We start from the raw sequence: 24,392 nt of genomic DNA, 5'->3' as shown, positions 1-24,392 counted from the left end.
GTGGCATCTTATTTCTGCACTGAAATCATCTCTGCGTAGTAAATGAATTTAAAAAAAAAATCATATTTAAGAAAAAAAAAATAATCACAGAGCAGGAAGAAGTCCAACTACGGAAGGATCACTAATTCAGGTTCTGCAAGACACAAAAAATGATGCTCCAGACTATCTAAATAGATAGATTCTCAGAAACATACTTGAAGTTTCACTTCATACATTACATGGACCAGAAGACATGACCCTGTTCCCTCTCTGCATGCAGGCTCTCAGCCTCTGCTCAAAATTCCATTTTACCAATCAGAAACAGTGCTTTTGAAAATGTTTGTTCAAATTTTCATATGCATGAAATGTGTAATATTTTTTTAAAAGACCTCAATCAGTAACAAGACCTCACCTATCTACCCTCAAAATTTTTCCTTCAGTAAGATACTTAGACAACATGATGTATACAAGGAGCAGAGTGAATTTTGGCTGATGGAAGAGCTCTTCTGCAGAGCATGACACTTAATATACAGCACTCAACCACGTGAGTAGCTGCTCAGACAGCTTGTCTGTAAAATAATTTTTCTGTAATGCACCAAATTTTTCTTATCTGTATCATTGTGTCTAAAAGCATTCACAGAAGCAGCATAACACCACAGGTGCATTCATGTGTGCTCATATACGTAAAAAGCATAACGAAAGAATATTCCAGCTCATGTGGCTACACCAAACCTCAAATGATATAGAGGAAGGGTTCCCAAGTTAAGCTTGCTCAAGCATCACGGCAGGTCGTAGTGGGTACCAGCAGCAGGTCCCAGCTGTGCACAGGCTGACACCTCAAATTTGTATTGCCCTGACCTCCACTTCCTAGCCGGGACCCCTGCCTGCAGGGAACAGCAAGACTGGAGGGTAGAAAAAAAAATAAGTTTTCCATATTCTTATGCTTGCTCCTTGTGTCTCAATTTCTTCATTTACCTCCAAGCATGCTGTGTCTACGTAAAGAAAGGAGTTAAATTTTCACACAACAGGGAGGTAATCTCACCTCATTGTCCACCACATAATCAGATAAAGGATAGCTTGGCTAGGCACAGCAGAGACTTGAATCACAGAGCATCAATCGCCTGACACGTTTGCACTCACCCTTCTCTGAAAAGGCTGTACAAGAAAAGAAAATTTGGATTTTGGTTTGTTTTTCTTGTAAACCTAGGACACAACGACAGAGAGCAGCCAAGACAAGATCACTGAAGTGAGAAGACCCAGGATAAATAAAGTGATCCTTGTGCAGCTTTGAGCCTGAGCTAACCTTTGGTTAAGCAGCACTTATGCTCGTTGAGATTAAGGACATGCTTACACATACATTTCTTTCAATGGAAAGTGCCAACTTAAAACAGCTCTCCCATCCAGTTTATTCCATTCCCACCGAGGTTTTTCTGAACCTAGGGCAACACCTTGAGCCAGTGGAGCCCCCGAACGGCACACCAACACAACTGAAGACAAGGGGAGGAAGAAATGGCCAGCCAGGGATGAAGGGTAGGAGGAGGCAGCTGCTTAAAAGCCAGCACTGCTGTGCAAAGATATAAGTGGCACCAAGATCTGAAACTCAAGGCTTCGGTTTACAACACTGAGTAATATTCAGCTGAGCTTAGAAAATGCTGACTTGCCTTTTATTTTTACTCCAAATACCGAGATTTCCAGGATGGGGAAGCCCTTACGTACAAGCACGGAGAATGTCTTCACTGAGCTCTGTGTCATCTGGACACACTCTCTGGATTAAATCATAATAGAAAAGCCAAAGACTTAACCATTGCTGCAAAATTAGCCAACTATAAACCAAGACCACTTGCCAGTAAAGCTAATGCCTCTTACAAGCCTTGGGCTCATTGCTCATGCTCTGCACAGTGCGACTGATGCCCCTGGAAAGCACCACACCTGAGCCAGTAATCCAGCGCAGCCCGGTCCAGCACCTGCATGTGTGCCCATCAGCACCCCACCCAACGCATCCTGCAAAGGCTGAGCTGACCGCATTGAGTAGGCAGGAAAACCCCAGACACCAGCAGAGAACAGGATGAGGAAGCAAATTTGGAGGATTAAGGAGAAGTGATACATTGTGGAGCTATGGTTCTTGGGATCCTATGCACTGGAGACAGGGCGTGCAGAGAGGTTGAAGGATATGTGGAGACACATACGGCTAGGGTTCCAGTTTGGAAAATGCGTAAAGGAACAAGACCACGCAGAGCAGGTTAACCAGGCTGATCAGAAGAGACATCTACGCCCAAAAGCTTTTCTACTCTTGCCAACTGCGACTGTTATCAGTGTAACAAAACGTATTCTAATAAAGTGGTCTAATAAAATATATTGGCTCCACTTACAAATCTTAACTTGCTGAGAACAATTAGGCCTGTCGAAGGACTTCTATACAAAGCAGGTCTGCAGTCGTCAGCATAAGAAACAGACAGATGAAAGAAGGTATGAAAGAAGTGCAAAAACTCACTAAAGATTTGGAGAAAGTAAGCATCTAACAATTTATTATACATCATTATATACAATTCTGAAAACATCTATACCAGAAAATTACTGGTTTAAAAAAAAGAGGGGGGGGAGAAGATATTTTCTGTTTAAATTCATCTAAATTCCTCATGACCACTGGAAGTTCTGAAAGATAAAAAAATAAGTTGTTACCAAAATGGGTCAGGCATTACCCATCCATTCACTGGTGACAATGAAATGCACCATCAAGAGAGCCGCTGCGTTAGAAAGTTCTTAAACCACTGACTGATGGAAAGCAGGTAGCTTTACCAGGGGAGCAGTCTCTTTGCACGTGTGTATGTATTTCTGTATGTATATAACGGCTCTGTTGTGCCCAGTGATACAGCCCTTGAAGGAGGCAGTGCCCTCAATTTCCCTCACCCTGCTCACATCTCCTGTCCGTTCCCAAGCACGGATCTGTGGGGACCTGGCTCAGGGAAGCGGGCACGCCAACCACACAAGCGGAGCTCCCAGGAGGAACGGCCATGCGCTTCTACACTCGCACGGTGCGCTGAGCGGAGGTGAGCAACCCTCGAGGGCCTGTTTCAACACCACTGCAGCTGAGCCACCAACAAACGCTGACTCTAGCGCCGGGTACCACGTGGAAAGGGATGCTGGAGATGTCCCTGGCCAGAGCAGGAAGATTTTTTTGTTGGACTTAAAGGCACTTGTTTAATTAGCCTGTACATGTCTTAAAAATGAAAGAGATGCCAGAAGACAATACTGTAATGCTGAGTTCTTTACAGATAAATAGCTTTAGGTACCACATGAACTGACATGCCGCTGAGCAAAAAGACATCCCTAAAGTGTCTAGACACCAATGCTGATGAACGCAGACCCAGTAGAACACAATTTATTGACAGTTAGATGTCTTGACTGACAGACTTTGCTAAGTAATCAATAACCTATGCATTCTCATAAAGCAATTTTCCCAACACACAAACTGTCATTTTCTGTACCTAATGTCCCTCAGCCACTAAAAAGTGAGAAGAGGCAATGGCTTACCACCCGCCAAAGTGGTCAGGCTCGAGGACAGAGTCTTGGGATACTCTCTCCCTCCCTCTCTGCACACCTGAGGCCAGCACCTACCCCCATTCACTCAACACCTCCCCCCCACACCCCCCCAGCTTCCCACTAGCAGCCAAATTTTCCTTCCTGCAACATCACAGGGAGCAGGAGGCAGGAACATGCAAGCGGGGTATGGTAAAGGGAAGACAAGGCTAGGAAAGCTGAGACCATCTCACAGAAGCATGGTCCTTATCGGAGTACTTCAGCTATTCAAAAGCCACTTGCTGCTCGAGTTGCCGTCCCCAACACGCTCTGAGGAACAGGCAGCAGTCCACGAACACTCCAGAAACAGTTCATGGTCTGCAGTCTCCCCTAGCCCACCCTAACCTACCCAAAATGAGTTAATACTTGGTGCTCCGAGGTCACTTTATTCAATGCCGCATGTTTTCAGAGCCTGGCTCCTTGTCAACAGGAACCACCCACTACACTGGTTGCACGGTCACACCACTTCCAACAGCATCTGCACTAAAACAACAAAAGGGAATATGGGAATCTTTTAAATCAACAAGATCCATTCTCCTCTCCCCACTTCCCCAGTACCATGGACGGGAGCTTTTGACCTGGATTCCCTCCTCTTCATTTTATATTTGGTAACCACAGAGAACCGACGCTTAGATGATTTAAATGCTATGATACCGACAGTGGTTAATACCAGCAACTTGTCTGCTGCATCCGTCTTCAAATCACTTTTCATAATCTTGCTAAGTGCATATATAAAAGGCACTCTGCTGGTTCTGCTCAGAGTTGAAAATATGTATCAAAGTACTCGTCTGGTGGTAAGATTAAGCCGCATCCACCTTCTGTGCAATTCCTGCGCTGTCTGAAACAATTAGTATTAGTCACTGATAAACAGCAGGCTAGACGAGATGGACATCTAGCTCTGCAATTTTTGTTTCCCACTGAATTCCATTTGGTTTGACAAGCATATATCCTAAGCTTCTTTTTCAAATGCACTGTTTGAAAAAGACGTTAAGCTCACCCCACAAAGGAATTTTTCCATCATTTTAAAACCCTGCCTGTAGCGTACTAAGCCTGGAAGGGGCTCCTTAACATGCCAGGCGCTGCCACTCCCCAGTGCCTTCCAGAGCTGCGGTTGAGCAACCAGCGGCTCCTGCTGCCAGAGGAGAGGACGGGGCGTGCTCCTCCGCAGCACCGACACCAGCTCCGGCACAGCCTGGGATCCGACACCAAACTTGCATTCCTCCCTCCTTCGGTTTTTTCAACTACACTGCAGAACATGTCTCAGAATTTAAAACTATGTTGTTCAGAGTACTTTGATTAAAAGATTCTGCAACGCTGCTGCTAGAAACCCGAAGCTGCGCACACGCGCCAGGACAGCTGCTAGCAGTTAAGCAGTAAAATGCTAACATTTACGAAGCCTCACTTGTCAAAGCTATTTATGCCGAGACTCCTTCTGTCCTCGCCCTGCTAACCTTAGCCTACCTCGCCCACTGCAGCAGGGAGGCCATAAAGTGCCTGGTTAGGTATTAATGTGGAGTTCTGCCCCAACCACATCCATACTTACTTCTGCTTTGTCCAATGATTAACGTGAAGTTTATGTATTCTCGCCTCCCCAAAAAAATGTCAGAGGTTACACCGTTTTCTTCTTTGCTGAAGGATAACCTTTATACAGATTGTGTTTTCTCATCTGCGATTCACACTGCCATTTTAGAAGACACAGCTGATTTAGGTGGAATCACGCTAGGAAACCAAAAGCCAATTCTGCAGCAACAACCAGACTTCACCGACAATGAACAGACCCCAATTCACCTCAGAAAACAGGTAAGAGAATACAGATGTGCCTACCGATTTAGGAGACTTTTGTATGTGTATTTATGTGCACAATTCACATTTTTTAATTCATTTTTAAATGAACAACACATTTTCTTTCTCCAGGTGCTCTGAAAAGCAAAGTAATTCCTAACACCTATTAAAGCATTCACACAAAGAAAATGTATTAATCCAAGGGCAGAAGGACTTTTTAAAAAAAATACCCTGGAGCTGGGAAGTTTGGGGAAGAGTCATGGAAACAACAGAAAGGCAGTGTCCCGGGCTGTGCGCTTCCTCCCCTCCCTCAGCTTCGCCCCCCAGACAGTAATCCAGGAGAGGTAGCCTAGTCCACACCAGCTAAAGCCAAACAGACGTGCTATAAAAAGCAACCCAAACAAGTTTTGGAATAAACATCTGTATGTTCTAAATACATGTAAGAAGAAATCCACAGCAATCCACAGTCCGGTGTAAGAAGGAAAGTGGTACGCATCAACTGCCCATAGGACAGAAAACCCCCTGGGACATTTAGAGTATGCAGTAAGAGAATGGCACTGAAATAACAATCGATATGGGCATAAAATTAGAAGCTTGGCTTTTTTCAGCGAACAGACACATGTGAAAGGCACAACATTTGGATCAATGCAAACCGATATTTCAACAGATGCCATGCAGACCAGACAGATTAAACGTGTAACCTGTTCTTCCACAACCACCTCATAGAAAGCACACAAAACCTTCCGCAAGTCACATCCCTCAAGACGGCCAAATTTCCCTTCCCATTTCCCAGGCCGTACAAAACCCCAGCCAGCCTTCGTGCACCTGCCTCAGGGGCACCAGAACGGGGCAGCGGCCCGAGCAGCCGCAGCGCGCCCAGACGTCGCCACACCGGCACCGTGAGCCGAACTTACCGAGCGCTGATGGCTGCTTTGGCGCAAGACCCCCACGCCGACAGCAGGCCACGGCTCCAGCACCACGAGACTCCGGCACCCCACCGCAAGGCTCCGCCACTGCCGCGGCTCAGAGGGGCCCTGGCAGCCTCAGCCAGCCAACGCGGAAGTTTCGCTGACGGAGGCAATAAATGTCCATCACCACGGCAACGAGGTGAAAGGACAGCAATCTAGGATTTCACCTGAAGAAGGCTTAACATGAACCGCGGCGGGGGAGTGTTGGTTTGGTTTTGGTTTTTTTCTTCTCTCTGTGTAGAGACATTTTTGATTTCAAACCAAGATAGGCGTCTGCGAGGGAAATTTCCACTGACTGGAAGGAGAGAAACCAGATTGCACTGGAAAGTTACCTGCACGCAGAGACTCTGTGAGTCCGGTTTCATCCACTGAGCACCTCAGCTCTATTTTTATTGTACCCAAAAGTTTGCAAAACATAATAAAACAGAAAAGACAACAGATCTTTAACTCAGTGTTTTGGTGGCAAAATACATCAGAACAGAAAAAGACAACAAATCTTTAACCTGGTGTTTTAACTGCTGGAACTTTTGTTATCCTGAGTGAAAAAGCACACACAGATCCCCTGGTGTGCTGGACATAATAAAAACATGCGGTCACCCAAGCATACTGCTCTTTAATTCTCCCCAATATTGTGAAAAATCAACTAGTTTTGCAGTTTCAAAACAAAATAGAGTATTTGTCATCTACTTAAACAGCAAAAGTGTTTTCTATAGCAAGCCCAACAACATTAGGCTATTCCTAAATATTTTAGCAACTGAAAACACAGAAGACAAGTTAGACTGCAGAAGAGTCATGCTGATTCTTTCATTTTTTGGTGGATTAAACCAACCCACGTTACAGCTGAGTGAAAAAACCCGTACTCTAGGAAGCTATCGACACCTTACACGGAGCATTACCAAGTCAGATCATCCTCTGCTCTGACATACAGCCCTCTACCGAACGTCAAACAACGTGAGGGCAACCCAAGAGGGAGGACCAAAGCAGGCCATCACCCTGGGGCAATGCCAGCTGCCTGCGCGCCGAGTAAGCCAGGGAGAACTCAGACTCCTGCACTGGCAACGTGCAAAAGCAACCACAGCTTGGAAGAAAGCCCATGAGCCAAGCAAGGAAGGCAGTCAACAAATTAATACCACTACCCTCATTATCTCCCAGCAGCAGGGGCAGCTGGCGCAGGGAGAAGCTGGTTTTCCTTCTGGAGATGCGGGGAGGAGAGAGGCATCGGGAGTGAACAGCTCAACCTCTGGGGACACCACAGGGATTTTCTGGAGGCCACAGCAACAGTACGTGATAAGTCTCAACTCTTGCAATATCTTAGTCATCTTGAAATTTGTCAGTGGCAATTTTGCAAACAGTCTTTGATAAAATCTCAGTTCTGCAATGAAAAGAGAAACAGGCAGCAAGGGTATGAACCACATCTCCACTCTCCTCTGAGAAATTCAGCACAGGAAAACAGAGTAAATGTCACTAGGTAACAACCACCTACTTATCTGGCTGAAGCACAGAAATTAAAATCTCATTTCAGGTAGCTTCACCACGAGCAACCTGGGAACCCAGCTCAGATCTTCCTTCAAGTGTTGATCACATTCCCCCTTACAAAGTCTGAGACTAAAACAAATTGTGCCTTTTCTTCCCTGCAGAATTCTCGACCCTTGTTGCACGATGCAACATATTTTTTTAAAAAAAAACATTAGTTTGTCTAAAGCAGATCTCAAAATCAGAGCAACTAAACCTAGAAGCTTTTGGAGGACAGAGCGCCGTGTAATGTGGGTGAGAAAGACCCTCCCGGCTGCACGGAGTGGGTCAGTTCACAGAGCACTAGCACCTGCGGTGCTCCTGAGCGAGTCTCCAGGCTGAGGCAAGGGCTTCCCACACCACATGGTGCCAAAACCCCAGACAAACCCAAATTCTGAGGAAACCAGAATTCTGCTGCCGAGCAAAACCTGACTTCTCGTCTTCATGTGACGGTGCCTTGAGTTGAGGAGGACCTGCTCTTTTTAAGCCTAGACCACGGTATGTATCCATCAGCTCCCTGTGTGGGAGCCGCAGGAGGCAGCGGCACCTTCAGCAGCACGCTCTTTCTGTGGGTGAGTCTAAAGGGCTGTCAGAAAACACAGGGGTTCAAGTTCACAGGATGGTCGAATGAAGCCAAGTTCCTCATCAGGCTATGCTTAACAGGTTCCGATTATCCCACAATGCTACAAAATTTATTGAATTATGTTTTACTGAATCTCTTACTAATGCACACCAGAACCATCACATCAACAGATTAAGCAAACATCAGTAAGCATTAAAAGACCTGCAGGGTTTAAAGAACTGCGGGAATCTTAATCTCATACAACAGAAAACTCTTAAGTGTTTCACAATAATGACTCAAGTCCTACTTCTAGGATTTAGGACCTCTAGGAAGAGGCACCATATTCGTGTTTTCCTTGGCTGGAGGCAGGAGGAAACGCCAGGAAAAATTTCAGAAAGACACGAGTTTGTCTTCAAGGGACATACCACGACATGCTCTTGCACGTGGACAGAACAGCACACAAAACTGAAGCGAGCAAGTGGAACACACACACATCAGGAGCAATGTGTGGAGACCAAAGGTACGCACGTACCAGCCACAGGCTTAGGAACGAGGACTCAAAATTCCCAGTCCACTGAAAGCCCACTCAGGAAACAGGCTCAAATCACAGTACTGACCTCATGAAAATCTGCTTATACAAGGTATTTTTACTGCATGTTTAAAAAAAGTGTTGCAGGTGAACTGCAATCTATTTTTATAAAAATCCATTGAACCCCATGCAGCTAGATATACTTGAGCAATTTTAGCAAGCATGTGGAACCAGGTCACCTGTGTTTTTTAGAAATACCTAAGAGGATGCAAAAGAACTTTAAATTAATGGACTTGCTGCACTGCACAAGACTTTATTCTCCTTATTTAACATTTAGATCTATTTATATCACTCACTAAAGGAATTCATCTAACCGACACATCATTTTCTGCACAGCCTAACTCTTCAAACACTCTGGTAGTCTCATGTAGGCTGTGCACTGATGTCTTCTAGATCCAGCTCTGCCAGTAAAGAAAAAAAACTCTTATCCAACAGCTTTCTTCCCGGTTTTTAACCCTGCCAGAGGTTACCATCTCCCCCCTCCAGCCGACAGCAGAGACCATGACAAAACAAGTGCCATTACTTTCAGGACCTCTACCAAAGGGGCTGCCACTATTCACTGCTTGCTCTTGTCTTCCTCCCCTTCTGGGCTCAGGCTCGGCAGTTAGTTGGATTTCTCGGCACTTCAATCTAAATAGGCAGGACCTGGTCTAAATACCTACGCCTGCCATTCATACTACACAAAGGACTGCCTGCGAGAAGCTTGCAATAGCAACAGGTTTGCCATAAAAAGCACAAGGATCACTCGTATCTGCTGAATTTAGCTAGTATCCCAAAGGAAAGAAAAAACCAATGTAGTACAAGGAAGGAGGGTACGTTTGCTGAATCATCTGTACACGTCGTAAATTTATGGTATAGGAAATTCTCTTTCCAAAGGAAACCTCAATCTGCTTTTCTCTGCACAAGCCAAGAGAAGTATTTAATCATTGGTGGCAGCAAAGAAACAGGAAAAGCATTTGTTACATTGTGCTATTAAAAATATACACAAAGCTTTGACTAGGACTTACTGGTGCATTTGCAGAAGGAGAGTCACTTTCAGGTCACAGACTACGTGGGCTTAGTTTTCAAAGGGAAAACAAACAAACAAACCCAAAACACAACAAAACTCGAACATCCAACCCTGACCTTGCACCGGAGATCAGCACCAAGATCATCTGCATCCAAACTGAAAATTTGCTGCAAGTTTAAACAGAAAGTTCATAAAGGAAAATCTGACAGTAACTTCTTTTCCTTCCCTTAGGGGATACAGAAACTCAGTTGATTCATTAAAACCTCAAGCTTTTATTTAAACAAATATCTAACTTTCTGGCATGCCAAAAAAAGCCCTTCAAGTATGAACTACCATAAAATAAAGGAATGAGGGTTTTACATGTAGGATGATTACATTACGCTGGCCCTGACACTCGTAAAAGCTTTGCCGACCAGAAGTGAAACAAGGCCAGCTGGTTTAATTTCAGATATTCATTATCCTCGGGTCAATGTCCGGATGGATCTATTACTTTCCAGCACACAGAAGAGAGCAGTACTTCAAAACCTATTAGTCAGAAGAGAAACACAAAAAATCCAATTCCCCCGTGAATGTCTAACAATTTTGCCCAATAATGAAGAATGGTCTAAATTCCCAATTAAGAGCCTGCAATAAGAAGTCACGGAAGGACACAACAGACTTGTTTTCAAAGCACCTTTTCTAGCATGACAATTAGGTTTTCACCTTTCAACTAAGCCAATCTCTGATACAGCTATATTTTTGTTATTTTTTTTAAAACACTAAACATCTTGAAATAGTGGAGTTTGATATGATGAAATCCACCAGGCTGTTAAAATTCAAACTTTTCTAAAGTGAAAAAATTATGAACTACACTTAATACAATCCCCTTGATTTTTCCTATGCAAAATGCCACACACATCCAGGTGTAACACTGTATATTAGATCACCAGTTCTCATAAAAATCCACCAATGTATCAGCAAGCCCATGAGTAAGCAGCACATTTGACCTCAAAGAGAATCACAGAAGGGACGAGGTTGGATCGACCTCTGGAGGTGATCTGCTCAGCGCCAGGGCAGGTAGAGCCGGATGGCCCGGCCGTGCCCAGTTAGTCCCACACATCTCCATGGACGGAGGCTCCACCGTCTCTGCGGGCAATGCCCTGCCTCGTGCAGCCCAGGAGGCCGCGGGCTGCCTTTGCTGCCAGGGCACACTGCTGGCTCGTACCCAGCGCCTTTTCCGCTGGGCCCCAAAGGCCCTTCATTCTCCGCAGAACTGCCTTCCAGCCAGGCAGGACCCATCCTCTCCTGGGGTTATCCTGCCCAGCTGCAGGATGTGCGTTTCCCTTTGCTGAACTTCACGAGATTCCTGCTAGCCCATGTCAACCCTCGGGTCTGTCAACCTCTCCTCCCAGTTTCTATCACCTCCATCTCAAAAGTTTGCTGACAAACAGCAAATTAGACTGGGGCACCAAGGGGAAGGCAGTGTTTTCAAATTTAAATAATAATACTACTACAAATGACAAGTTAGAGATGACTTGGAAACAGATAAAACCAGAATTCTCAGAAAAACAGCTTCAGAACGATTGCAGTTAAGAATCAGGCAGGTAGGAAAACATAAAGCTCAGGTTTCATTTGTGGGCAATGACAAGGAGATACGTTGTCCGACTGGTATTTGCAAGCACTTGAAAGCTGTTGTGAAAAAGGACGGCTCTCGCTGCTGCTGGGAATGGTCACCTGTCAGCAGGTTACCTGTAGCTGTGCTTTGTTATGCCTCCTGGTTTGCAAAAGCTTTCGGCATCACCCAGAACGGCACCAGGTCCAAAGTACTTCCAAGAAACTCTACTGTTAATTGTTTACACTGAATTTGAATATTCACAGTATCATCACACGGGGGCAGCCACAGCTTCTCTGGGCAACCTGTGCCAGGGCCTCAGCACCCTCACAGGGAAGAACTTCTGCCTCCCATCCCATCTCCATCTCCCCTCCTGCAGCTTCAGGCCATTCCCCTTGGCCTGTCACTCCCTGCCCTTGTCACCAGCCCCTCTCCAGCTTTCCTGGAGCCCCTGCAGGGACTGGAAGGGGCTCTAAGGTCTCCCCGCAGCCCTCTCTTCTCAGATGGGGGAAGTTTAGTTGTATTCATTCCAGTAGCCTAATTAGTTGCCAACTGATCACACAACTTTGTTTATATAACCACAATCTATATTCTTGTTAGATATTTAATGATTTGTGACCATAAACAGGCAGCTTTATCACGGCTGCACTGTTTAGTGACAGAACACGCATTCAATAAAAACACAATCCAACAATAAACTGTGATCAGAGGCTTATTTCTAACCCAGACTCCATCAGCGCTCCATTTCACAGACACACTCACAGATCACTGCCTCCCTCACCGGGGGGAATGACCCAGAGGGCAGGTGAGGAACAGGACAAGGAATTTCTTAAATTGGCTTTGCTGGAAAAACCTGGATAGCAGGAAAACTACACTAACTGACAAGAAAATGCCAGGGAGACTCTTAAATACCTCTAAAAGGAGAGCTTCTTACTGTAGCACTTCAGACTCAGAAAACACTATCAGGCACATTTTCAGCATGCGAATAGGCATTAGTCACTTGTAGGACTGGTGCTCTGAAGATCTCACACTGCTTTAGCAGAGGGCAAGACACACTTTATCTTCGTTCACTGGAATGCATAAATTAGAACTCTTGTTTTCAAAAGATCTGTAGATATGCACAAGAAAAACACCAGACATAATATATGAGCTTGACTGATTCCACACACACTTTTAGTCAAGAGGAGGGAAGAAGCTCCTAAAAACTGAACAACATTTGGAAAAGAGCAAAACGTAAAGAAATTTCCAAGTTTTTCATTTTTTTTTTTAAATAGTTTGATTTTTCTCTTCTGCTCAAACCAGAGATCAAGTATGAGTGTAATGTCAATAATTATGCCTTCCAAACATGAAATATTAATCCTGGATTATTACATGTACTGTAATTCACCCCAATGCACTCAGCCATGGTAACTTTAAGCATACTAAGAGAACAGTGCCATAGAAGATTACTGCTTAACTAACAATATAGTAAATTGTTAGGTATAACGTGATGTATTCCTATTCGTCCTAGTTTGAGCTGCGGAGGAAAAATAAGCAAAAATGTTAAAAAGCAATATGCAGTGCTAACAAATCCAAAACACGTATCTGAATGCAATTTTAGAAAGATTAGTGAACGCTGCTGGCAGTAAACCTTATTCTACAATTTCAGTGCTCAGTGTATTAATTTACGACAAAAAGACCTTGTTTGAAACTTGGTTCCTAGCAAGCCTGATAAACTGCAAAAGTAAAAAGGATGAAATATAGGCTGTAATCCCAGAATTTGATTGGGAGCTGGATTCGTGTGCTTTGGCGAGTTTCACCAATTTCTTTGTTGTTCTTTGACTGGAGTAGATCAAGATATTCTCCAGATTTAACTGTTTAAATGAAAACATTATACTAAGTCAGGTGAATGCAAAACACCTGTATTTTCATATATATACACACACATATGTATGTGTGTTGCCTAAAAGAAAATGATTTTTATTACTGTATTTTACCAATATAGAAAGGAAATAATTCAGTTCCTAGGGTAGAGAAAGAAGAAAGTCTGCAGAGACCCCATGATTAACATAGTCAAATGAAACACTCACAAAATAAAATACCATAAGAACTGAAACAAGAATAAGAAATTTGCAAAAAACGAGGTCTGTTTTGCAATACAGGAGATGGGAAGGCACCCAGGGATCACACGCCATCTGCACCACAAGCAGGAATCGCACATGTTGCGTGCAATCCAGAGCATTAGGTGTGGCAGAAGAAAAAACAACCAGAACATCTGTCTAGAAAATATTCTGGAAATGCATTGCATGGCTGATGCGGAACTGTCAAGACTGGTACTGAAGACCCTTAATGTGTGTATAAGGCCCGGCATAGCTGGGTCTCGGGTACCTTCCTCTGGTGAAGGACGCAGCCCTTCTCCAGCACAGCCCTTCCACGTGCTCAGCCAGCAATGGCCGATCACCGTCTCTGCAACACAGCTCTGCGACCCGCTGTGCTGCCCGATGACATACAGCAGAGAGAGGCCTTTGCCAGAGGGAAGAGCTGGTTACATGACTCTTACTTCAGGATATCAGAAACCACACGACACCTATCTTAATGGCCCACTGAGTGTTTGATGCGAGCCAGGGCTTTCAGTCCTGTTTTAGAAAGATTGGGGAAAAATGTATTTACTCCCGCGGAGGCTGCCCTGACGGGCAAAGGGTGCTGGAGGTAAACGCACCGGGAGAGGCTGAGGGAGGTGGGTTTGTTCAGCACGGAGCAGAGATGGCGAAGGGGGGGTCACCGCTGCCCATCCAACAGCCCTCTGCAGGGACAACGCAGCGTCCCCTCCGCAGGCCTGCGGAAAAGGCCGCAAGCTGAAAGAAGGGAAATGCCAGCTGAATACAAGGACACGTGTTCCACATCACCGTGTGGTTAGGGACTGGGCAGCTTAGAGCCGGGAAGGGAATTCAGCCTGCACTTTTCACCTATTCGTTACTTTTTTTAACCACTGTAATAACTCAGCTGCAGTAGACTTCAGCTCAGAGCAGAAATCAGGAATGTCAGCTTTCAGAGAAAGACTCCATTTTCTGACACAATTTGTTTTCTTGCATGAATCATCCTATTATCCAACCAGAAATGAAATCAGATCTTCCAGCTCTCTAACTGAAGTTAGTAATTAACGTTACAGTACCAGGTTCCAGTCTTCCCTGGTGAAGAAACTCTTTCACACACATTAACATTTCAATGCCTGCTGCTGTCAGTCAGCCCAGCAGTTCACTCCTCTGGCCTCTCTTCTCCATCTTGATCAAGTCCCTTTTTTGAAAAGGTATCCAGCCATATCCTTACAGCAAACCCCGAGGGTTGCTGGCTTTGGGGGGACGAATCGCTCCCAGACGAGGGAGGAAAAACCAGCCGCTCCAACCAGCGCCCCAGCCGAGGTGATGAAGAAGGGATGCACGCTCACCGTAAGCGTCCAGTGCTCAGGCTTTTCTAGCCTGGCTGTGGCTTTGCCGTTCCCAACAACTTGCACTCCACGTTCCACCTCTTTCTCCCCCTTTCTTTCCTATGCCTTTAAAAACACAGCAGCCCTTTGACAAAGACTTGACTTTTTTTGTTCACAAAGAGTATTTGTCATTTAAATGTATACTCTAGGACTAGCAAGCTCTTACGGTTGAAAACTATGGTGTCTCATGAGAAAATGGTGTGGTTTCCAATTCAGGCTTACGTGGGAAGTCAAGCAGTGAGCGAACGCCAAACCTCCCGGCTGGGAGGACGGCAAACCCCACCACTGACACACAGGAGATGTTAGGAACAGCCAAAGATGTGGACGGAAGTCCAGGTTTCGTGAAAAACAGCTGTAGTTTAAAAAACCACCAACCCAAAACTTATTAACAAGAACATGACCAATGCAGGAGACGAAATTTAAGTAATTTAGCTACAGAAGTTATTTCCTATGCATACATGCATTTAGGATGCTTTTCAGGAAGAAGAAAAGTAGTTATCTTTCTTTTAATTAAAGGACATACAATCACTGCTCAAAAATGCCAAAGACATTACACACAGTCAAAACAATCAATTACAGCAAGTTCATCACTAGCAAATCAACGGGGTTGGGTAAAACATATGTTACTTCTGCTTGGAGGAAAAATACTTGTTAAACAGTTAACAAATGGTTTACTGTGGCTTTTTAAAATTAAGGACTGGTGAGCAACGCACTCAGTCCAGAGGCAGCCAGGACACACTGGTAACTGTACTGTACCGTGGAAATGCTGTTAATATCCAAGGCATTTTTTTTTCCTTTAATGAAATATGCTCATCTTTTTCACATTGTAAGAGAAGAGACCCATATAAAAAAAGGAAAAAAATACAACGATACTGAGAACTTTTTTGTTTGTTTTATATAAATAATTTCTGGAAGCATATTGAGGGTGGAAGGCTTGGGGTTATTTTTGTTTTGGGGCGTTTGAAGCGTTGCTTACTTTGGGTTTGGTTTTGTGGGGTTTTAATTGTATTAATTGCTCATAGGGAACTCCTTAAGAATTTGTGAAATCCTATAAATAATTGGATAGCTGCTGGACAAAGCTCAGGGGTTAGCTCAGTCACTTGTTCCCAAAATGGTACTTGACACTGACTAGACTAAGAAACACTCATTAAAATATTCAACACTCATTATCCAAAACAAAGGATGGACTTTGTGTTCTGCCAGGCATTCGGGATGCAAAACGGGGCTCGATGCACCCAACAAAAGCCACATTCAGAACCAATGGATTGCAGAAGATCCGCAATAAGGTCAGTCATTCATCATCTCGGAGCAGGACCTCGTCCCAGAGAAGCACAGATGTGTGTTCTTGGAAGAAATAGAAAGAGAAGGGAGCAGAGGGCACAGCAATTCAGAATTCCTTAGCCAAGCTATGCGGCAACTGAACAGCTTCTGCCTCGTCTTCTGTGGCGTTAGCAGTGCCATGCAGGGTCACTGACAAGCAGGGAGAAGCAGTAATTTCTTCACCACAACTGGTTGCAGTCCCAAAATTACACAACCAATATAAAGGCTTCAAGATTCAGAGAGTCGTATTAGTTTCCTTAGCTGCCTCTAACTCAGCAGCCTGTGATTACAAATATAAGCCACTTCCATAACTCCTAACATCTTAGCTCACAATTTTAGACATAAGAGTTTTAGAATAACCTCGAGCCTAGTGCTGAAGTACGAGACTTCCTAGAGCAGCAGAAGCTCGCCGGTGAAGCAGCACGGGGAGCTAACCACAGCACTGCTCACGAAGGGTGTGCTTCTACCACCACCACGTCTTCTACTTCTAGAGAGCGCGGTCAGGACCATCGAGAATCGGGGACGGGATTTTTTGTTTCAAGACAACAAATATTATAGTGAATAAAGTACAGCAGCAAAAAGGTCTCGGGATCATACAAATTAACAGAAGTCTGAAGAATAAAGTTGGTTTCCTCCAGGCAGGTTTAGATGAAGTTATATCTCCTTTCAGAAATAACAAAAGCAACCTACAGAAAGTCCAATTTTGCTTCTAAATTATTACTGTTGCTAAACAAAGCGAAGGGAAAAAACCAGTGAGGAGCTGCTGCAGAGACACCAAAATCCAACTGCACACAGAATTGCCTCCTTTAACAGGCTACCACTTTTGTGCAGGTTGGGAGTTTCCAAACAATATATAGTCTTAAACATTTTACGTGATGTTATTTGGCCTACACACAATGTCACATTGCAGTTGCTTATATTGAATACAGCAAAATCTGCCCAGAAAAATCAGCTCCAGAAAACGCAACTCCTGGTGAGGAACTTAGGGCACATTCTTACTGCACACAGAAGGGGAAGAAAATGGTTTGAAAGGTTTGCTGAATACAAAATAAACAAGTGTTTGGTGAATAGGTGAGCTTCACTTGTTCAAAAATCTGCAACCCTCAACGCAGTGTTACATCAGGGACCTGGGAGAAGGAAGAGGTCGCAGCCACAGCAGAGCTGCCTTCTCCTGCGGTGGTCTGGAGGTCCACAGCAGTAATTCCTAACGCAAGCAGTCAGCCTGGCGTCCAGGACTACCTCCTATCTGCTGAATCTGGGCTTGCTTTCCAGCACAGGCTGTGGAGATAACGGAGCAGTCCCAGCCCTAGGCAGGGACAAGACAGTAGCTTGTGTTGCACAAATCACAGCCCGTTTCATCAAGGGAGGCTTCGCTGCCAGGGGAAAGCCGAACATCCCTGACCTAGAGACAGCCTGCCAAACAACAGCTCTACGAAGGCAGGTATCATCAGAGATACTTATTCTCTATTCCTGAGCATTTTCATAGGAAAGAAAAAAACCCACACAAAACTTCAATACCTAGTCAAACTGGTAAACCCAGAGCGATGCTGTAGGGAATGACAGAACAAGCAGGCTAGAGTAAACAGTGCTGGAGGAAAAGTACAAGTTCCTCCAATGTAAGGAGTAACCGCCAAGGGACGGAAGATGACTAAGCCAGAAAAAAGGCACAGCACAATAGGTAGGTTGCCAAAGATGCAAGACAGTAATGAGAGCGAGAAATTAACATTACTCACTAAGCCTTCAACCTTTTGCAACAACTTTATCTCGTTTCATTTTGATCACCTTGGAGGAAGAAGCACAACAGCTTCTTAGCTCAGTAATTTTCCAACTAGACCATCCTCCATCCCAGCAGCAGCATGACCAGAAGAACTACCGCTAAATTCTAAGTCAGCTGAAATAAATGGAAGAATCTCACAAGTAGTTTTTCCCAAGTCATTGCTTGAATGTAAAAGGGTAGTTTTTATTTAATACGCTTTAAGAGTGCTGGCCAGCCCAGCAGACTGTTTCACTGGCACGCAAAGCCTACTACTTAATTTGCTACTATCTTCTGCTGGGAATATCTAAATATCTCTGGACCTGCCAGCAGTAAAGTGCTATCTCCTCACAACATTTTTCACTCTCAAAGAGTGATATGGCCATCCTATTCTTTCCTCATCCCGCCTTCCCTAAGGCCTACAAGCGCGGTCAGAAAATTGCAAGAGATAACAGTAAATCAGCACACCCCCTGTCCTGTGCTCTCATACACCTCCTGCCTTTAATGCACCTTTCAGGTACTGAAAGCATTTGTGCAATATTGGGGAGTGGAGGGAATCTCCATGAAAAAGCTTTTCTAAGGTGATCACATTGTGCGGGTCATTCTCTGCTTCCATTTACCAACAGCCACGTCTTTCCATTTCACTGGAAGACTCTTGATTGTTCAAAAAGAAAAAATCTCTTTAGTTCAGTAAAACAGCAAGTACATTTCAGTCTAAGCTACACAAGACTAAGGACTTACATGACATTAATGGCCAGTTTAACAGTGGAGGAGGGCTTAAACCTCTACTGAAAAGTGCGATGAATACCACCTTTATCTAAGAGGACATAAAGAGCACAGATTGCACCCAGAGATCAGACATGAAATCCGAAGGTCAGGAACTGCACCCAGCCTCGAGCACCAGTCCCTAGCAGCAGGGACCAGATACACTTACTCTTCAAACCTTTGTTCCTAACTCAGTATTTAACATCCATCCCCAGTGACGTGGGGCGGAAGAGCACAACCGGTTGGTTTGCAGGTAGCAGAAACGACGTCGTGATACCCAGCAGGAGGAAAACCAGAAAGTGTCTTAAAATGAAAAAAGCTGTTGCTAGGCAAACACATGACTTGCGTGAATGCCAGAGCAAGAAAAACCCAGGAAGGCAGATAAGAGCTGCGGATGGCTTTTTCCACAGAGAGGTCCTAGATTTTCAGAGATATCGCACTTACAGAGAACATAACAAAAACAACACACAACATGTGTTCCTCATAACCGGCTCTTCCCCACACGCTCTGTCCTCACCGAGGCAGCCACGGCTGCTGCCTCAGAAGGGTGCTCAGGCACGGCAGGGAGCTCCCGGGAGCTCTGCCCTCCGGTGCAGCCCCGGCCCCCCCAGAGACAGGGCGAGGGTCCCAGCCCTCGGGCGACAGCCCGCCCCCGGCTCCCCAACACCCAGGAGAGAAGCTGGCAGAAGGTGCCTTGCAAAGCAAAGCCAGCCCCAGGACACATCTGAAGACCGTTTGATCTCTGATGAGAGCTACCTTGGCTCAGACATCTGGCAGCACCAGCATGGTGCTGGGTGGCAGCAGCGTGACAGCCCCGGCATGCAATTCCCTGCTGCTGGACGTCAGCTGCAATGCTGCCTCGCCTCTCCGATAAACATCGGGATGCCAAGCATTAAACACCCCGAAACCAGCCGGTGCGAACACTCAGGTTTCCACAGCAACACTAGCAATGACACACAGCGCTTCGGTAGTGCATTCCTGCGTTATCAAACACTACCAGCATGCGTACTCCAGCCTGCAGACTTACACCGGTTTGAGGATGCGAATTTCATTTTCCAAATGCCAAAAACCAAAGGTGGTCGCAGTGTTTAATGACACCCATTACCAGTTACAGGCTGCAACAGCCATTTCACCACTCGCCTTCCAACTCCCTCTCACACGGGGTTTGCTGCACGGGTTAATGGCTTTCCCTCTTGTGCAAGATTTAGGAATTTGAAACAAAAACTCTGTCCCTTGTAGGGCACAGACAAGTGAGGGCAAGCAGCACACAGCAGCTGAGCCAGCTCGCTGGTAGCTGTACGGCACAGACGGGACACTCGCATAGGTTACGGTTACCTGCGCTTTATTACGTATGTCTAATCACCTCTCACTGGAGTGAAATGAAGAAAAACAAATGCAGTTAGAACTGAACTGACTGGACTTAAAATAATTCAGCTTTCATGCTCCATGGCAGTAGCACAAGGGATTAAAGGTAAATTTTCATAGTGTCAACAGGATGAGTTTTTGCTAAATCAATTTAAGCAAGTGTCACGAGGCATTTCTTTAATAACAACGTCAATCAAAACACGGCAACTGAAGTCATGACTGAAATGCTTTAAAATATGCACCAGTTCCAACCCAAATTTTGGACAATATTCTAAGGAAAAAAGTGAGAGAGGTAGGTACACAATATCAGAAGATCTCCACAAGACTTGAAAACACGTTGGCTACAACCTTTACCATCTTACCTGTGAGGACTTTGAGGCTGCTCGCTAGCAGTTATGAAGGACTCATGGCTTTGACAGCTTCCAAAAAGGGCTCTCCCAGGACCTTGCATTAAGAGCATGCAGGCACACCGTGACAAATGACTTGGCAGGTAATCCACACCCAGCTTGTAACCCTTGAGCAGTAGTCTGTTTTACAACATTGGACTTTTAAACTACAGCAGAAACTAGTAAGACAAAAACAAAACCTGACAGCGTGGCTTCAATTCCCATGATCTCTGGTATGACACAGACATCCCTGGAAAGGGCAGCTCTCGCCTCATCCCCCAGCCCTGGCCAGACCCGGCAAGCCTGGCATTCGCAGGACAGGCAGGTCTGCTGGATGGTCCTCGCTGTGCCCTTCTCTCCCCATCCCTGGGGCTCCAGAGAAGCACAGCCACCACCCCGTGGGTGCGGCTGGGCCTTAAACTGCATCAGGTACCAGTGAAATCACATCCTCACATCAGGGCAGAAGAACACAAGAGCTTCTTTGTCATGCTGATTACACCACAGAAGGAGAAGGTACCTTCTGGATAAACAGCGCAGCACCATCAGGATAATCCACTTTGGGGAAAAAAAAAAAATGGAAAAAATACATGTAGTGTTAACTTCAAAAAAAAAAAAAAAAAGAGAAAGATCCATTCAAGTTAAGTGCCCATTATTTCTATCAAAGGCTGTTTTGAAATGCTACTGGCCCCCATGTTTATGTCTGGTTTTTGAAGCTTTAGCCCAGCCTTACCGTGGCCAGGTTATGCCCATTTCTTCTTCCACCCAGCTCTCAAGCTGCTGTGGCATGAGCGAGCATCCACGCAGCACTACCGGAGTCCTGACACACCACTGTGCAGGTATGCAGCCAGCCAGACCGGGAAACCCAACAAATCAAACAAAAGTCTCCACAGATTCCTTGAGCAAATGGTCACCGGGCAAAGGAGATGTCTTTTTAAACTTAGCTTTGATAGCTATTTTCTGTCAATTGGTTAGTCAGCCCAAAGCCGCCTCCCAACCAGTAGGATAAGCTGAGGCACACAACACAAATCTAGAATACAAAAAACTCCAAGTGTAAAAAACATGCTCTAAGAAACCATACATCTGTTACAGAACTTCAGCAGCCCTGCAGACTTCAGCATCGTCGAATAATTTGGATTGGAAGGGACGTCTCCAGTCCCAGCTCCTGCTCCCACAGCATCAACACTGACTTCAGACCAGTGGCTTGGAGCTCTGTCCAGTTGGGTCTTCAACCTCCCTGCCCCAGAGCTGAATGGTACTACAAACTGAGGAGCAGGTGCACAAGGAGATACCTGGCAGGTAACACATTCTGGGCTTACAAAAGGTGTCACCGCATGAAGTTAATGGAGCATATTTCTTTGATGAGTTGAAAAAAAAAAAGCTGCACAAAGTATATGTTGTAACTCTCACTCATCGAGACTTCAGTGAAGCGACAACGACAGCACAGAGAAGACTACTGATAGTTAAACAGCCGGGTATGGTCACAACCAGAGCGAAGCTTGTGAGGAAGAAGGAGAAAGTCCTGTGGTACTCTCAGGCTGCTAATACCCTAGGAATATCTAGTTTTTAATGAGAATGCTCTTGGAGTTGTCTCCTACAAGCCTCTCACCAACCCTCACTGTTAGAATTAGTACCAGAACTGTGGGCGAGAACCAGCACAAGATCTAGCCAAGGAGATGACAACACAAAAGAAGAAATCCCTCCTGCTGAGTAAGACCACAAGGTTCAGAGGCAGGGAGGTGCTACCAATGGAGAAGATGAGAAAAAAAAGACTCATCCAACTGACTGCGCTGTCTAATAAGCCTCTGCTCAAACAGCGAGTACGGGCCAGTCACCGTGACGGGGACTGTCAGGACACAGGAGTGTCACGGTACTATTGAGACCAGCCCACCCTGCAAGGGAAAACAAAACTGCAAGGCTCCTTCCCACGAGAAATGGAGATGAGAAGCCTCTCCTCAGCCCAGGCAGCAGGAGCAGGTATTACTCACCCAAATCCTGGCTGAACTTGCACTTGGGTTTTTAGCATTGTGTTTGTCATTTCCTACCTGACCTCCTGGAGTTAACTTTTTTCTATAGATGCTGGAAATGAGGAATAAAATATTAAGTGACAAGACAGATGGAATCGAACAAAACAAAAAGACAGCAAGGATGAGAAGAAAGGTCTGTCTCCTGCCCATCCAGCCACATGCCTCCGCCATTTATCTGAGACAACCGCAGGACTGTATGACTGCACAGCAGGCAAATTTAACTCACTGCAACAGCAGAAAACGAACCTGTCCTAAATTGTGATTTATTTCTAATCCTTTCTGGCTAAACTGTATTGGTTTACCTTGATATCAGAAGAGTGCCAGCACAAACAGCAGGGAAGGATCACAGCTGGAGCTAAGGAAGGGCAAGGGGAAAGCAAAGCCATCCATCCTCCCTACTTAGCTGCAACAAGATGTTAATTTAGCTCCTTTGATGTACAAATAATAAATCACATCTTAAAAGAAACTATTTTTGTCATAGTTGGTGAACATTTCCTAACCATAAGGAAAATGCTACTACTCAGTCAGTAACTTGATGAGATTCAAGAAGTTTCCACACGTTTAGATAAGTAACTGTACCTCCACAGTGACCAGACTGTTTGTGCCTGGTTTATTTATATTTGCAGCCACAAAAAATGGTAGAATTCCCTACTCAGTACAATGCAACATATAGTACTGATATACTTCTTAAAAATACAATACTTAATTTTTTACATTCTAATAAGAAAAATTGTAAGTAATTGGAAAACCACCCCAAAATTCTAGACAGGTAGTACTTTGAGCGTCCCAAAGTTCCCCAAAAGCCACTACAGCACCAATACAGAGCTATGCCTGAGGATACACAACAGTGAAGCAGCTCCTCACCATGGCACACACCTTCCCAGGTGCTCAGCTTCTCACCTTGCCGCTCCAGTCCACCTGAGTCAGCTTTCCCGGTGAGCGCAGGGAAGTTTACCATCCCAAATGTCTACCTGCTGATCCATTTGTGTTAGCTTTAGCACTAAGACTGCATTTTAAAAAAAGAGAGGGGGAAAAAAGCACAACCAGAGCCAGGGAGGTGAGCCCACTAATACTGAGACTTTAAACAATTACAACATTACCACGGTTATAAAATGAAATTGCATATATGCCGTTTGCGTGTTGCACACAATCTGCAGCTATTATTTAGTTCACTAAAGCCAGACTTGTCCAAAACAGAGTATTTTCTTTTGGCTCAATAGCTATAACCAATGGCCAAGTCAATATTTTATGATGCATATAACATCATCTTACCAAGAACAGAGGTTAAGCAAGTACACTGCTGCTTGCTCTTTCAAAAGCAGCAATTCTGTTGCTTTGTTAATAACAGTAAATCAGCGTAAGCAGAAAGCATAGACGCGTATTTTTGTCCACACCCCATGTGTCCATCTCACTGCTCCGGCCACCCCAAATGCCACCCCAGGCAAACTCAAGAAACCTTTATCTTCTCCACTTGTTTGCTGGGGGGGGGTTGTCCATTTAATGCTTCCAGAAGGCTACAGATTGAGCTGTCTTTGGACAAACTTACCACAGATTCCACCAGGGTCAGGATTTCAGCCAAGCTTTGGATTCATGAGATCCAAACAGCCAACTTGATAGCTCACGGCCACCACAGTCCTGCCCTACCTTCTTCCCGCACCCTCCACTGTCACCCCAGCAGCTTCTGCACATCCCCTCTCTGGCAGCTACCACAATTCAACAGCCCAGCAGAGAGACGGGCAGCTGTCTGC

General features: G+C 45.1%; 1 protein-coding gene across 6 annotated transcripts in view; it reads right to left on the bottom strand.

The window, feature by feature from the left end:
* NEDD4L (NEDD4 like E3 ubiquitin protein ligase) overlaps positions 1–24,392 on the bottom strand; it is a 180,043-nt gene that overhangs the window by 144,678 nt on the left and 10,973 nt on the right. Inside the window, exon 1 of one of the 6 annotated variants that reach the window (XM_075740799.1) lies at positions 6,252–6,368. The exons of 4 other annotated variants lie outside the window; for them this stretch is intronic. The gene's annotated coding sequence lies outside the window, so the exon portion shown is untranslated. Of the gene's footprint in view, positions 1–6,251; positions 6,369–24,392 lie in introns of those variants that run through there. One more of the 6 variants, XM_075740796.1, reaches the window with a different exon arrangement.

This window comes from Balearica regulorum, chromosome Z (genome assembly GCF_011004875.1).
Source record: "Balearica regulorum gibbericeps isolate bBalReg1 chromosome Z, bBalReg1.pri, whole genome shotgun sequence".
Classification (NCBI taxonomy): domain Eukaryota; kingdom Metazoa; phylum Chordata; class Aves; order Gruiformes; family Gruidae; genus Balearica; species Balearica regulorum.
This window is presented reverse-complemented; position numbering and strand designations above follow the sequence as displayed.